We start from the raw sequence: 16,539 nt of genomic DNA on the forward strand, positions 1-16,539 counted from the left end.
GATCTTTGCATCTGTATACATCAAGGATATTGGTCTATAATTTTTTTTAATTTTGTTGTGGTTTCTCTGTCTGGTCTTGGTATCAGGGTGATGTTAGCTTCATAGAAACTATTTGGAAGTGTTTCTGTTTCTTCAATTTCCTAGATCTTGAAAAGGATTGCCAGTAGATCCTTGGAAAGGCTCCACATGCTGTAATCCCACCCTGGGATTCACCACAGGAAATAATATAAACCAAGCTGGTGAAGGTGAAATATATATGGTCTAGAGGAGCTTTCCAGTTCGTGGAGCAAGAAAGAGAGAGGCTTCCAAAATCGCAGCTTTATTAGAAATTAAGAATACCCCTATGGGCAGGGCGTGTGAGGTGAAGGGCCTATCTGGAATTTACTTGTCCTGCCTAGATGAGTCTTTAAACTCTTGTAAAGAGGTTAGGTAAAGAGCCAGCTTTGTCCAGGGTGGAAACCTGTTAAAAACCGATAACTCCCCCTTTTTTGTTTACTGAAATGAAAAAAATACGAGATAAACCAGAATAAATCATGTTCTAATGCTCTCAGCAAGAGGTGGGAACTCCTAGATAGATAGGACCTGTCACAGACTGATTAGTCTTGACACTAAGGAATCTTCTGGGAGGGCCCTTGAAAGGTGGGTACACAGAGTGGCTGTGGGAGACAGAGGCCATAGAGTCAAGTTAAGTTCAGGCTCTGTTCCGTTTATTCAAAGCAAAAGATGGAATATTTATACTCAATTTCTTGACAAGTCATAAGTCTCAGACAAAACTAATTTATCAAATAGCACAGGAGCAAATTGTTCAAGGCATATTCTGACACAGGGCAGTTTCACTTTGGAGCTTTTCTTGTTATCTGAGATTCCTCTGCTATCAAAGTCAGTTAGTATTGCTTTGGTCTTATTCCGGTTTATGCATTCTGAACTGGGGCCTGAAATGTTAACCCTTGAGATGAATGCACATAGGCCAAGAGCAAAGATAGATTTGGGGGTGAGTAATTATTCTGTAAACTAAATAGAAAATACTTGAATCTATGCAAATGTTCCTCATAAGATGTTTTTATATATCCGAGTAATATTTGAGAGGATCTAAAAATGAGTAATACTTATCAAAGAATATTTGAATCCACACAAATGTTAAATCTGAGTAATCTTTAAAATGTCAGCTTAAGTTATGTATCACTTAATTTTTATGCTACATCCTTTTTTCCTGAATGCCTCATGAACAGGCAACCAAGGTTTTTCAGGGCCTTAATACCTGTGATGCAGGTTATTTTCCAAGCTCTCTTTCTTATAGGTGCTATTTTTCATGGCCCTCTCTGTGAGTACAGCCTGCTTTGAATAAGTTCCTCCAATAGTAGACAGCTTTTGAAAAAACCCTCCCTGGGCCCAGAGAGATAGCACAGCGGTGTTTGCCTTGCAAGCAGCTGATCCAGGACCAAAGGTGGTTGGTTCGAATCCTGGTGTCCCATATGGTCCCCCGTGCCTGCCAGGAGCTATTTCTGAGCAGACAGCCAGGAGTAACCCCTGAGCACTGCCGGGTGTGGCCCAAAAACCAAAAAAAAGAAAAAGAAAAAACCCTCCCTTAGGTAGTTAGGGCCTTTTCAAACTTGGTGCCCTCCTAGGCCTCAGGGTCTGTTTAAACAGGTGTGGGTGGGTAGGGGAGGGAACTATTAAAATTGACTGTTATTTTGTACAGGCATAGTAAAAGCTGGGAAAATAAAGGAAAAGAAAAACTTTTAGCCTAAGAGTAGGGTGGCCTTTTCCAGGAAGCATTTGGTCATATTTTCAATTGCAGGCTCAGATAGTCTGAGTTTGCCTAACTCAGAGTCTTTCTTCTAGGTCCTGGGACAAGTTTTTCTCATGATGGTTGTTGTATTCAGGCATAACACTAGAGTCCTTAGGTTTTCACAAAGCCTAAATCAGTGCCAGGATGTCATGAAGCATGCCTCAATTAATAAGTTGTTGCCAGGGTGGCATGAAGCTTGCCCCTGGATACTTTGTTGTCAAGAACTTCAAACCCTGTCCCTGTTTCTGGTGATGAAACCCAAATTTTGGGAGTTTATGGCCAATCTCAGAGAAACTGAAGTTCAATTCAAGCTAATATGATGAATGTTCAGGGTTTAAGACTACCTGCAACATATACATTTTGGAGTTCTTATACCTAATAGATGGGAACTACTCCCTTACATAAGATTTCCCCATACTGGGGCCGGTAAGGTGGCGCTAGAGGTAAGGTGTCTGCCTTGCAAGCACTAGCCAAGGAAGGACCGCGGTTTGATCCCCCGGAGTCCCATATGGTACCCCCAAGCCAGGGGCGATTTCTGATCGCTTAGCCAGGAGTAACCCCTGAGCATCAAATGGGTGTGGCCCCAAAAACCAAAAAAAAAAAAAAGATTTCCCCATATTACTGTATCTATGCAAAAAGGAAAAAGAAAGGATATTGCCACAAGGTAATATTGGGGCATCAGAGTACAATGGATAGGCTGTAGTATCTATCCCTCAGAAGATTTCATACTCTAAAACTCCTGATACATAGATATAATGACAACACTATTCCCCAGGAAATACACATATGCCCCCTTTTTCTGCCTAAGGAGTCCAAAGGAGCACTACTGTTCCCAATAAAAAAATGCAAACAAAGAAATACACATATTCCCCTAGTCTGTTGAATAAGTCCAAGGTGGGTAAAATCTGGATGATTTCTTCAGCTAATGAGGTGATCTGTCAGTTGATGGCAGTCAGGGAGGCAGTGGAAATGTTCCACAGCTGCTGGGTAGAGTCACAGGCCAAGATCAGTCCTTGAGCCAGTGCCCACTTGAAGAGCCAACTCGGGTTGCAGCATCAGTCCTTGGTGATGAGAGGTAAAAAGGATATGTTGGAGGGGGTTGGATGGTGCTCCAGGGCACAAGGGTTGTCTTTCTGTAGTGATAAAGGAGTTTAATAGGGAAAGCAACAAATCCGGAATAAGTGAGAAAAGGGAAACAATAGAAAAATTTTGCTAATTGGCTGGCAGGTGATGAGGAAGATAAAAGGACACAAACAGAAATCATGTATGACACAGTGGGACATTAGACTAACAAAATGGTGGCCACCACACATACACATATGCACACACATACATAGTTGATTGATCAATAGGGTACAGCTATATAACTGACCCATCTAGGGTGGTAAGTGGGAAAGGGTTAAAGTGTTTCATACATATAAAACCAGCAAGTAAGGTGGTGAGGAAATTTTAACCAGTTACTGTAATAGCTAATTCGTAGGAATCACTGCTAGTGAGGGTAGACTTGGCCAGAAAAGTGTCAGAGTTTAGATTGTGCATACATCATACTCAAACCAGTAGCTTTTCCATATACTTTCATTAGCCCATCACAAATGGTTTTTATAAGTTGCTGAAAATCCTTATAGTGAGCACTGTAATGAGAGTCAAGAGCACTAAGCACTGTAATGTGAGTCCGGAGCATATAGATCCTTTATCATAAACTTCTGTGAACAAAAACATTAGAACATTTTTAGACATTTTAAATTGAAAATTGATTGCTAAACAGTCTTATAATGAGTATTCTAATGAGAGCTTAGAGTACTGAACACTGCAATGTGAGTCTAGGAAATCCAAGTCCTTTTCCAGTAGACTTCTGTGAACACAAACATTATAACATTAAAGTAGACATATTTAACTCAAAAATAAGTTGACAAAACATTCTTATAATGTTAATTCATAATAACATTCTAATAATGAACACTGTCCATTTCACCCAAGTTCCTTCTCCACATATTTCTATGGACAAAAACATTAAAACATTATTGCAGATATACTTAATTTCAAAGTAAGTTTCCCAGTCTTATAATGAGCATTGTAATGAGGGTTTCATGGTACCCAAATTTCTTCTCCATAGATTTCTGTGAGAAAAAAAAACAATAAAACATTATTGTAGACATCTTTTAAAAAGCAATTTGCTGGTAACCTGCTTTAACTTATGTGGCTATATCTTATGCACTTGATTCAACTGAAGTATAAAAGAGGATATAAGCTGCTGAAGATTTCACAGAAGAGATGGGGATATTCAGAACTTTGTGATCATTGAACTTATACCAGTGTTGACTTGCTGCACTTTTATAATAGTGTAGTGAATAACCATAGTGTATAAATTCATAGGGAGCATAGTGAATCATCATAGTATATAAAAATCATTCACCATAGTGTATGAATCACCATAGTTATTTGAAACAGAAAATAAGTTATATTTCTTCAAGTTGTTCTTGAAATCAATAACATACGGTGACAAGTCAAGATTTTCTAAGGGGACATCTGTAGTGATCTGGGACTGCTGCCCCAGTAGCCTGGGAGAGAGAAAGGAGTGGGGGTAAAAACGATATATCATTTTATTTCCAGCCTGAAGCCTGCAGCTGCTGTGGGGGGTGTCATCCACATATGTCTGTAAATTTTGCTTCTGCCTGCCCTCATAGAATAGGCATTTCAGACGTATTAAAAGCACAGGTGGTAACTTTCAATTTCTATCTTTTTTAGAGTATCCTGCTGAGCTCTGCAGTGACTGCAAAAAAACCTGTTGATATCTATCAGTTTTTCTTTTTTTGGAAAATAACCGGATGCAATCCTGTATTGTACATTTACTTGTGGATGCTAGTGGCAGAGATAGATGCATAAAGGTCTCAAATGTCTGAGACTTTCTGTGACGAGTGAGGCACTGGACTGAAAAAAGCATAGCAGTAATAAATTCATCGAGCTGCTATGTCTGCCAAGCATGTTCTGCAGCTTTTAAGCCATTAAGATGTTCATTATATTTTTCTTTATATCTTTTCTGATTATCTACTTTATTCAGATCTTTATTGAGATCATGTATCAGAAATAGAAGTATTTCTTGAGAATCTTGGATGTATCCTGCAAATTGGTCATTGATTTTCCCAATGGTTATTTTAAAGTCTTTTGGGATAATATGCCTGTACTGTCCTGACCACAGGGCTTTCATAATAAGGAGAAATTATTCTGACACTTTACCTTTATGCCCCAACTAATTTGACTTGTTCATATCATCCTGGTAATAGTTTTTGTTGAAATAATCACCCAAACATGAAGCATTACACAGGCACTGCAATACTGAGTTCATGTAACACGTGTTTCTTAAGTTGTGAAGTACAGTGAGAGGTGGACCCGTTCGCCCCAAAACAGGACTGAGATTCTTTAATCTGATTTCTCTGGAGCCTTGTAATCTATCCTTTTGGGTGACATGTTGGCTTGCTATCCAAATTACCTATTGGAGTTGCTGCTGGTTTCCTTTTCTCTTCCTTTTGAATAGTGTTAGATCTAGGGGGGAATAGGAATGCTTTGTCTTGTAGTGTTCCTTATATGGCTCAGAAGGAATCTGTGGCTTTGTTACATCATTTGTAAGAATTCTGTTTCTAACAAGGTGGAATGGAACTCAATTTCTTGATGAGGCTGTCCTCTGTAGAAATATAAGTATATCCTTTTCCTCAAATGAAGATTATTGATTTTTACCCAAATAAGTAAGTTAGCTGTTTTTGAGCCTGTATGCCTTCTTGGAAGTGTCTTTCAGCAACTTTGTAGGGCTCTCATAGGGAGAAATTCAAGACGTTTAGTGAAAATAATGTTAAAAATATGAAGTCATAGGGTGGCATACTTCCCTTTCTGTATTTTAATAACTGAGTTTTGAAGGCTCTGTGAGCACATTCAATGATGCCTTGCCCCTGAGGGTTGTAAGGGATGCCAATAGCATGTTTGATTTGCCATTCTTTACAAAATGATTGAAAAGTTTTACTCTTTATAAAAATTTGAAAGAATTCACTAGTAAATTTTGCAAGTATTTTGCTTACCATTTAAATTTCCTCAATCGTGATAGGTATTCCAGATCAACTTGGTTCAACCTTGGGAGGTTGTAGGAGTCCAAAACTGTATCCATTTCTTCCAGGTTCTCTTATTTGTAGCATAAATATTCTCAAAGTAATCTCTGATTGCTCTTTGAATTATTGTAGTATCTTTAGTAGTTGCAGGCTAGATGAGTATGGCACATTGAGAGGGGCTTCAAGTTTGTTTGATAGGAGGATGGGAGCATGGAGTCGGAGAAGGGACCAGAGGGTATGTAGAGACCAGACATACTCAAGAGTAGTGGGAACTGAGTCTGATTTATTTGGAGTTCTGCTTCATATTTAAGCAAAAAGTTATCAATAGTAGGAAGTTGGGTAGATCAAGTGTAACATGTTTTTGCTGTAGAATAAACATTATGCGTCAGCATAATCATTAGACAATTATCTAAACATTTTAAATATATTGTAAATTTTTTCTAATTAGTTTCATATAACATAAACAGACATCAGAAAAGTACTTATTTCCTTTTTATATGTTTCTTGGTAGTCGACAGAAATCAGAAAAATACTTATTCTTTTTTCTTGGCTATGATCCTTGTTAGTCAACTATTAATCGACAGGTACAATCCCATTGTCCATTTAATATTATACCAAAGAGCTATTGTGAGGAAAGGACAGATGTAATTAAAAGACCAAACACATCTGTAGCCTACACAATACTAAATAACTGATTAAAATATTATTACTGATTCTACCAACTTGGGGAAAATATTATCGTAGATTATACTATCAGCTTAGAGTAAGGTATGTTCCAGCAATTTTTATTTTAATGCAAGGGGCAAAGGCGCACAGTTTTTTTTTAATGTTCTCAGCATTGTTAATTCTCATCATACATTAATGTTTAGTTAGTACATGGTTGGTATCCTGACAAGTTGTAACCTAAGGCACAACTGGCCTTTTCTCAGCAGTGTCTCCCAGGACCTCACCCCCTTTTTCAGGGGGAGGCTGATCCTTCCCCACAGCGATCCTGCTGGAATCCAGGAATTATGTTTGCTGGCCAGGGGCAACAACATTTAGTGACATAATATTCTTATTTATGATTCTGTTTATTTTCTCTCTTTCTCTTTTTGTGAATTTTACTAATGGCTTATCAATCTTGTTTATTTTAAAAGAACCAAAGATTGCTTTCATTGGATTGTTTTATGAGTGTCCAGTTAATTAATTTCTGCTCCAAGTTTTACAATTTTCTTCCACCTGCCTGCTCTTTGCTTATTTAGGGGGAATCATTTTCCAATTTCTTAATTTGTGCCAGTAAGTTGTTTAAGTAGCCCTTTTCTTCCTTTATGATTGTGCTTGCAAAGTTAAAAATGTTCCCTTAATACAGTGTTTGTTGCATTCCACAAATACTGATAATTGTGTCTTCATTTACATTTGTTTCCAGGAATCTTTTGATTTTTTTCTTTTATTTTGTCTCTGATTCACTGAATTTTCTATAGTTATCTATTTATTTGTTTTTGGTTTATGGGCCACACCCAGCATCTCTCAAGGGTTACTCCTGGCTCTGCGCTCAAAATCATTCCTGGCAGGGTTGGGGGACCATATGGGATGCCAGGAATTGAATTTGGGTTGACTGTATGCAAGGCAAATACACTACCTGCTGTGTTATCGCTCTGGCCCTGTAGTGAACTGTTTAATTTCCAGATGTTAAAGTTGTTTCTCCATTTCTGTTTGTAATTCACTTCTATTTTCAGTGCATCATGTTTTAACATTTATTTATTTATTTATTTATTTATTTATTTATTTATTTATTTATTTAGGTTTTTGGACCACACCTGGCAGCACTCAAGGGTTATTCCTGGTTCTGCACTCAGATATCGCTCCTGGCAGGCTTGGAAACCATGTGGGATGCCAGAAATGAAACCCGGGTCTGTCCTGGGTCAGCCATGTACAAGGTAAATTCCCTACCACCTATCACTTCGGCCCATCATTGCATCATTGTTAGAGAAGACAGTTGTTATGATTTCTATCCTCTTGATTTTATGGAGATATGTTTTATAGCAGGCATGTGGTCTTTCTTGAAAAATGTCCTATCTACATTGGAGAACAAAGTGTATTCTGATTTTTGGGTATGAAAAACCATATAATATGTATACACACACACTAAGCCACTCCCTTCGATTTCTTCCTTCAAAGCCAGTATAGCCTTGTTGAGTTTTAGCCTGGTTTGCATATCAAGAGGTTAGAGAGTGGTGTTCAAGTCTTCTTGCTTTTTATGTCTTTCTTCAAATCTATTAGCAGTTGTTTTCCATATTTTAGTGACTCCTCACTGGATGCATATATGTTTATGAGTGTGATTTCTTCCTGATGTACATATCCTTTGATTATTAAGAAATGACCCTCTCGGTCTCTTGTAGCATTTTTAAGTCTGAAGTCTGTGCCGTCTAATATTAGTATGGTCATCCCAGACGTCTTAAGGGAATGTTTATTGGAGGATTGTTTTCCAACCTTAGATTTAGACGGTATGTTTGCTTTGACTATTCAAATGTGTTTCTTGCAGGCAGAAAAGTGTTGGATTCAACTTTTTGATCCATTTTGGCACTCTATGTTTCTTAACTGGTGCTTTTAGTCCATTAACATAGAGAGAGATAATTGTCATGGGATTTTGTGCCATTCTTGGTAGAAGTTTGGTGAGTTTGTGGGGTGTGTCTTGTCTTAAAATAGACTCTTTTAATGTTGGTTTTGAGTCAATAATATTCTTGAGCTCTTATTTATCTGTAAAGCTGTGTATCCTTCCTTCATACATGAATAAAAGTCTGGCTGGGTAAAGTATTCATGACGAGGCATTCACTTTGAATTTTTTTTTAACTAAATCACACCACTGACTTTGGGCCTGGAGGATAGCTTGTGATAAATCTGCTATAAAGTTTTTTCTTTTCTCTTTTATTTTTTATTTATTTATTTTTTTGGTTTTTTGGGTCACAACCGACAACACTCAGGGGTTACTCTTCTCTCTGAGCTCAGAAATTGCTACTGGCAGGCTCCAGGGACCATATGGGATGCTGGGATTTGAATCGCCATCCTTCTGCATGCAAGGCAAACGCCCTACATCCATGCTATCTCTTCGGCCCCCTCTGTTATAAATTTTAAGGATGCGGGGCCGGAGAGATAGCATGGAGGTAAGGCATTTGCCTTGCATGCAGAAGGAGGGTGGTTTGAATCCTGGCATCCCATATGGTCCCCCAAGCCTACCAGGAGCGATTTCTGAGTGTAGAGCCAGGAGTAACCCCTGAGCACTTCTAGGTGTGACCCAAAAACCAAAAGAAAAAATTTAAGGATTTTTTTTGTATGTAACTCACTTTTTTATTTAGCTGCTTTTAGTATTCTATCTCTGTGGTTTTCATCATTGTGACTAGGATAAACCTTGGGGTGCTTTTATTTGGGTATCGTTGTAACTAGGATAAACCTTGGGGTGCTTTTACTTGGGTTCTCTCTTTTTGGGGTGGGGTTTAGGTCAACACCTGGCAGCGCCGGGTGTTACTCCTGTCTATGCTCAGGGGACCATATGGGATGCCGGGATTCGAAACATTTTGGCTGCATGCAAGGCAAACTTTATACCACTGTGCTATCTCTCTGGTCCTATTATTTGGGTCTCTTTTAACTGGTTCATTTTGGCCATCCAGAATGTGGATGCATGCATTCTTCAGGTCTGGAAACATCTCAGTAATGATTGCTTTGACTGCTGCTTTGTCATTGGGATTTCTTCCTGCTTCTCTGAGACTCAATGATTCTTATGATGTTCCTGTTGAATTTATCCCAAGGGTTTATTGTTGTCTCTTTGCTTATAGTGATGATTTTTTCCATTTTTTGTTCATTTATTTTAAGGTTCATTTCCATCTTCTTCTATCATATGGAGTCATTATGCAGTTCATCTTCCAGCTCACTAATCTTTTCCTCAATAGCTATTTTCTGCTGATGAGGCCTGCCAGTGATTTTTTTTCACTTTGCCTACCAGTTTTTAATCTCTGTCATATCTGTTTGAAGTTTTCTCATTTTTACTCTCATATCCTCTTGATTTTTGTTGTCTGTCTGATTCATGGTTTCTTTTAGTTCTTTGAACATCCTTCACATTTCCTCTTTAAAGTCCTTATCAGAGAGGTTATATAGTGGCCGATGTTCATTCACTAGGTATAGTGGGGTTCTGGACTGCTCTCCCATTGTGACCTTTGCAGTGTGGTTGTTTTTGTTAATGTGCTGTGGTGGGGCTCCTTGGCTAGAAGAAATGTGAAGCTTCAGAGCAAGATGGCGACTGCTCATCTCTAGCTGACTAGCTGGAGTTCTAAATAACTCTTTTGATTTCAAAAGCTGCCCCCTAGTTACTTCAGCTGCTGGTCTCTTCTCTGATCTTGCCTCTCTGAGTGAAGTAACCTTAATTGTAAATGCAGGCTGGGTCCCCGAATCCCTACCTGAGTTGCCAGGGAAGCTGGACTGGACTGGGCGAAAGAAAGACCGCAAGTAGAGTGGCTCTGAGGCCCCATTGCTGAGGCTGGCCTATGCAGTCTTCGCTAGCATACTTGGCCACAGTGCACCTCAAGTTAAGGTAAATGTACACGTGCTCTCCAGAGCTCATACTATTAGTTGAGGGACATAGGTTATGGCTATTACCTGGGGTCACTGTAGTACTCACTACAGTGTCCCACAGCTATGATGCCTCTCTCTGGCCCAGATTAGCTTAACTGCACTTTTTAATGGCTCAGTGGCACTTTATGTCTGTGTCCTATGAGCTTTGCTGTGGAGTTGGGCCAGTGCTGCTTTCCAAATCTCCAGCTACACTTTCTCTGTGCCTCAGCTGCACTTTTTATTATCTGCAACCTGGGCGACCTGCTAGCTTGGTTTGGTGTTGGACTTGATGGACCTGCATGGCTCTCCAGAGCTCCAGTCAGCCAAGACACATTGAGAACAATGTTAGGGTGCCACTTCCTTGTCACTCCCACTTCTCCAGCAATCTTCCTAGGAGCTTGGTTTTTTTATCTGGTGGTAGCCTGTCTTTCCTCTCCAGGAGTCGTGTGCTTCCTGGGTTCAGGGATTTGGTGGAGGTTTCACTCTCCATGCCTTGATGGATGAGCTGCTCTCCTTATTTATGGGCTTCCCTCCCACTATTGCTGCTGCCACATTTCCACCATTTTTCTGCCTCTAAACATATATATATATATATATATATATATATATATATATATATATATATATATATATATATATATATATATATAAATATATAGTTTGTTTGTTTCTGTTTTGGGCCACACCAGGCAGTGCTCAGGGGTTACTCCTGGCTCTGCTCTCACAAGTTGCTCCTGGCATGCTCGTGGGACCATATGGGATGCCGGGAATTGAACTTGAACCTATCCCAGGTCGGCTGCTTGCAAGGCAAACAACCAACCACTGTGCTATTGCTCCAGCCCTTCTAAACTTATATTTTAAAACTACTTTTTCCTTTGATCATTCTGGGCTTTAGGTACTACTTTTAGTAATATCATGCTTGATTTAAATTACACAAGTGTATGATTAAACTACTATTGAAACATATTCAAAGGATGTTATTGAGACTATATCACTTAATGTGAAGGAACATAATTTTTAAAAAAAGGAGTTATTCATCTGTACCCGCAAGCAACTTATTAGAACGAGACCAAATTCAGTAGTTTTAGTAGATTTACATGTTGAGAAATCTTGTTTACATAAGTAAGTTAATAGGAATGAAAGTGTGTCAAAATACTGTCATTCAATTGACAGTTTTTGTTAGATTTCTTCTGATTCTCTGAAAAGCCAAGAAAAGCCACTTACCTTTGCAAAAGAATTTTTACTCATTATTAAAATAATGCATTTTTTCCATAGCAACACCAATATTTTAAATTTCTTTGTTTAGTGCTCTCGAGTTTTCTATACCTTGGGGTCAGTGCCAAGGAAAACCTTTAAATGAGTTAGAGATGATCTTCTAAGTAGTTTTAAAAGAGAAGGTGGGGAAGTTGAAATATCAGTTGTATTTTATGTTGTATTATTTTGTATCAGTTGTATTTTATGCAGATCAAATGTTTTATGCATAGAAATAAAAATATGAATACTGATGAAAAACAGACACATATATGAATTCATATATGTCTCTTAATGTCTCCACATAGAACTTTAGTAAGAGCATGTACTTCTTTGGCTGACATGCAGCCAAACCTGGTTCAATCTCTGGTCCCACATGATCCCTGGAAAATCACTGAGAGTTGAGAGTTGCCCCTGAGCACCAGGCCTGATCCAAACCTCTTTCCCAACCACCAAAAATAAACTTTTCATGTATCTTAGGAATATACTCACCCAATTTTAATAACATTGAACTATATAACTCAGCGTGGATATATTAATCATGTCTTTGGGACATTCATTTACTAATTATCATATTAAAGGGAAGAAAACTGGTAAAGAGCTCAGAGGAAAAAAATGTGGAAATGGATAGGGGAATTCTGTTTGAAAAAAAGAGGAAGAAACCTCAAATACAGCTACTTATTGGTGCTTTCCAATTTTTCATTAACTGTAGGCATTATACAACTCTTTGAAGTACTTTAAGTGTATATGGGGCACAACTTTGATTCAGGGAACAATGGGCCAAGAAAACAAATATGAGACAGTTGGTGGAATTTCTTTTCTTTGGGGGAGAAGGTTTGAGTTACACCTGGCAGTGCTTGGGATTAGTCCTGACTCCATGCCAGAAAGGGCACAGGGACCCATGTTGGGCTGCGTTGGGACCCATGCTTCTTGCATGCTTTTCAAACATGTCCTATGTGCCACCTCTCCAGCCCCTATACTTTCTCTTTGAATCATCTAATGAGGGCCTGGAGGAATAGCACAGGGGCTTAGAACAGCTGTCTCACAAATTTATGATTAAGAGTTCAAATTCCCCCGGCACATGTGTGCCAAGCATGATCCAGGCAGCTTTGCTGTTTGAGCCTAGCAGCTGTGATTTCTGCCACTCCCAGTGCCACAAGCGCTGCACCACAATCAGTGTGTGAGTAAGCATTAAAGAAAGGGGTGTGCCACCCTGAGAACATTGCAATTAAAAGATGTGGAGGTGTTCAGAAAATGTGACCTATGTCCATTGTGAGTGAGTACTACAGTGACCCCAGGTAATAGCCATAACCTATGTCCCTCAATTAATAGTATGAGCTCTGGAGAGTACGTGTACATTTACCTTAACTTGAGGTGCACTGTGGCCGAGTATGCTAGCGAAGACTGCAATAGGATGTGTCACACAGGTGAACATTACAGCTAAAACTTTGTGTATCATGGCCAGGTGTGTGTGAGACCTCCAATCACAGGAGCAACATCAGCAACAATAGAGAAGGAAAGAGGGTGGAATTAAAAATGGGCTAGGCTGGATGCCAGAGAGATAACAGTGTGCTATCCTTGCATGTGGCAGACCCAAGTTTGATCTCCAGCATCCCATATAATCCCCAAGAACCGCCAGAAGTAATTCCTGAGTGCAGAGGCAGGAGTCACCCCTGAACGTTTCTGGGTGTTGTCTAAAAACAAACCAAGAAAATGTTTTTTAAAAAATAGTCTAACCTAGGGCCCGGAGAGATAGCCTAGTGGCGTTTGCCTTGCAAGCAGCCGATCCAGGACCAAAGGCGGTTGGTTCGAAACCTGGTGTCCCATATGATCCCCCGTGCCTGCCAGGAGCTATTTCTGAGCAGACAGCCAGGAGTAACCCCTGAGCACCACCGGGTGTGACCCAAAAAAAAATAAATATAGTCTAACCTAGAGAGATAGTAAAGCAAGGTAGGGTGCTTACCTTGTAAAAAGCTGACATGGATTTTATCCTCAGCATCCTATACCACCTCTCAAGCCTGCCAGGAGTCAAGAAAAATTTAATGCTCTACTTGTATTCCACCTCACTGATTTATATCAGTGTATACAAGTTGGTCTTTGCAGGTTGCCAGAAGATTTCCTTAGGGCAGGTAAACTCAGAGTTCTGTAAACCACAGCTTTTCCTTGTTATTTTGTTTTGGTGACACTCCTAGACTTCTTCAGGGCCTATTTCCTCTCTATTCTGGGGGTTGCTTCCAGCGGTGCTTAGGGAACCTTGTTATGGTGGGTGTGGAACCCAAGCTCCCTCCATGCAGACCATGCCCTCAGTTCTTTGAGCTATCTGGTTCCTTTTCCTATTAATTACTATACATTGCTATTAGAGTGATTATGATTCAATTTTATTTTGGATTTTTGGGCCACACCCAATGTTACTCAGGATGTGCTCCTGTTTCTGTGCTCAGGAATCTTTCCCAGTGGAGCTTGGGAGATCCTAATCAATGTTGAGGATGGAACTCTGGACAACCACATCCAAGCTGTTGATTAAAATAATAAAGAAGGCCCTTAGGATGGAGCTGGATGGAAGTCGATGCTGTTGGAGGCTTTTCTCTGCAGTCCCAAGCCACGTGGATTTCTACAACCCCCAGCCCGCGGGTATCTGGATTCAGGTAGAGGCGAGTAAATCATCCACAGACAGGTTCCAGGAAACATCTTTATTTGCCCTGGCCAACTTGTGTGGCTTATCTCATAACCTTTTACGCTGTATATCTATTCAGTCCTGCATTGTACTGTCTCTCAGCCATCTCTGCTCCTGCTACCTCTCCATGCTGGCAAAATCCCTTTTGCTCCTGAGGCCAAACCTTTTATAATTTCCCCAAGACACCTCCCAGGAATGGGAGGGTCTTGCAGGTAGTTACACGTAAATCCAGGGTGGAGTCACACAAGCCATGCAATCATTCCCTATTAATCTATCTCTCTGAGTCCTGATATACATTTTTATTGCAGATTTGTATATTGCAGTCATGCTTATAACATACTGGCAACTCCTATTGCTTTAAAAGATAATGCCCATTTTTCTTAAATACAAGTATTGTCAAGCCAACTAGTTTCTATCTTGCTCTTCAGGCTTTTAAAAATATCTATATATTTACATTTATTTAGTCACTATAAAATTACAAAGGTATTCATAATTGGGTTTCAGGCATATAATATTTCAACTCCTTCACCCATGTCCACTTTTCTTCACAATTACCCCCACTCCTGTCCCCACCCCCATTGTCACCTACTCAATGGTCTTCTTTAATGAGAGGCACTTTAAAATTTTTTTGCACAGTGGTTTTACATTACTGCTGATGCTAGGGTTTCATACATGATGCTTTACCACCTTCAGTACCATCTCCCCCTCCTGGTTAAACAGTTCCTTTCAGTTCTTTTACCATAGTCAATACCCCTTCCATGTCTTATCCTCCAGCCCCCTCAAGCAGCATGTTTCCTGCTGAATATCAGTTTTCATGTTCTTTTTTATTGTCTTGAGGTACTCATATATTTACCATTATGTTTCTTTACATCTTGCATATGAGTGAGATCATTGTGTCATTTTTTCTCTCTGACTACCTTCACTCAGATGATTCTCTCTGGGTCCTTTTATATAGCAGAAAATTGCATGAGGTTAATTTTTCTCATGAACAAATAATATCCCATTATGCATATGTACCATGGTTTCTTGATCAACTCAACTAATCTTTGATAATTTGTTTGTTTCCTGATTTGGGCTATTGTGGATAGTGCTACAAGGACCATTTTGCACCTCAAAAGAAATCATGACCATGGGGGCGGGAATGGTGGCACTAGCGGTAAGGTGTCTGCCTTGCAAGCGATAACCTAGGATGGACTGCAGTTTGATCCCCTGGTGTCTCATGTGGTCCCCCAAGCTAGGAGCGATTTCTGAGTGCATAGCCAGGAGTAACCCCTGAGCGTCACTGAGTGTGGCCCAAAAAACAAACAAAATGATGACCAGAATACAAAGACAGCCATTGAATAGGAGAAATTATTAACTCAGCACACTTTCTGACAAGTGATTAATATCAAACATAGATAAGGCACTGGTAGAACTTTACAATAGAACCACACAACCCCATCAAAAATGGGAATAAGAGATGAATGGAAACTTCCCAAAAGAAGTATAAGTGGCCAAAAGGCACATGAAAAAGTGCTTCACATCACTAATCATCAGGGAGATGCAAATCAAAACAACAATGAGATATCTCATATCACAGAGACTGGCACACATCACAAAGAACAAGAACAACAACAATAGCTAGTGTGGATATGGGGGAAAGGGGAGTTTCATTCACTACTGGTGGAAATGCAGTCTCATCCAGCCTTTCTGTAAAACAATATGGACATTAAAAGTAAGTAAATTTTGAGCTTTCATTTGACCCAGCAACTCTACTTGTTGAATATTCCAGAAGGGGGCCGGAGAGATAGCATGGAGGTAGGGCATTTGCCTTTCATGCAGAAGGTCGATGGTTCGAATCCCGGCATCCCATATGGTCCCCTGAACCTGCCAGGAGTGATTTCTGAGCATAGAGCCAGGAGTATCCCTGAGTGCTGCTGGGTGTTGGAGTAACCCCTGAGCGCTGCTGGGTGTTACCCAAAAACAAAAAACAACAACAACAAAAAATTCCATAAGGGTCCAAAACAAAATGGAGAAAATACATTTACTCTTCAAGTTTCTTTTACTTTTCCTCTTTGCTTGGATCTAGCCATGAAGAGCTACTGATATTTAACCCAACAAGCTATGCTCATCATTCTTTTGTAAACTCTGCCCCTTTTACTTGGTTTATT

At 39.7% G+C, this 16,539-nt stretch overlaps 1 pseudogene; it reads right to left on the bottom strand.

Moving 5' to 3' along the window:
* Nucleotides 1-2,782: 2,782 nt before the first annotated feature.
* Nucleotides 2,783-16,539, bottom strand: part of LOC125999039 (ubiquitin carboxyl-terminal hydrolase 8-like) — a 109,866-nt pseudogene continuing 96,109 nt past the window's right edge.

This window comes from Suncus etruscus, chromosome X, assembly GCF_024139225.1.
Source record: "Suncus etruscus isolate mSunEtr1 chromosome X, mSunEtr1.pri.cur, whole genome shotgun sequence".
Lineage (NCBI taxonomy): Eukaryota > Metazoa > Chordata > Mammalia > Eulipotyphla > Soricidae > Suncus > Suncus etruscus.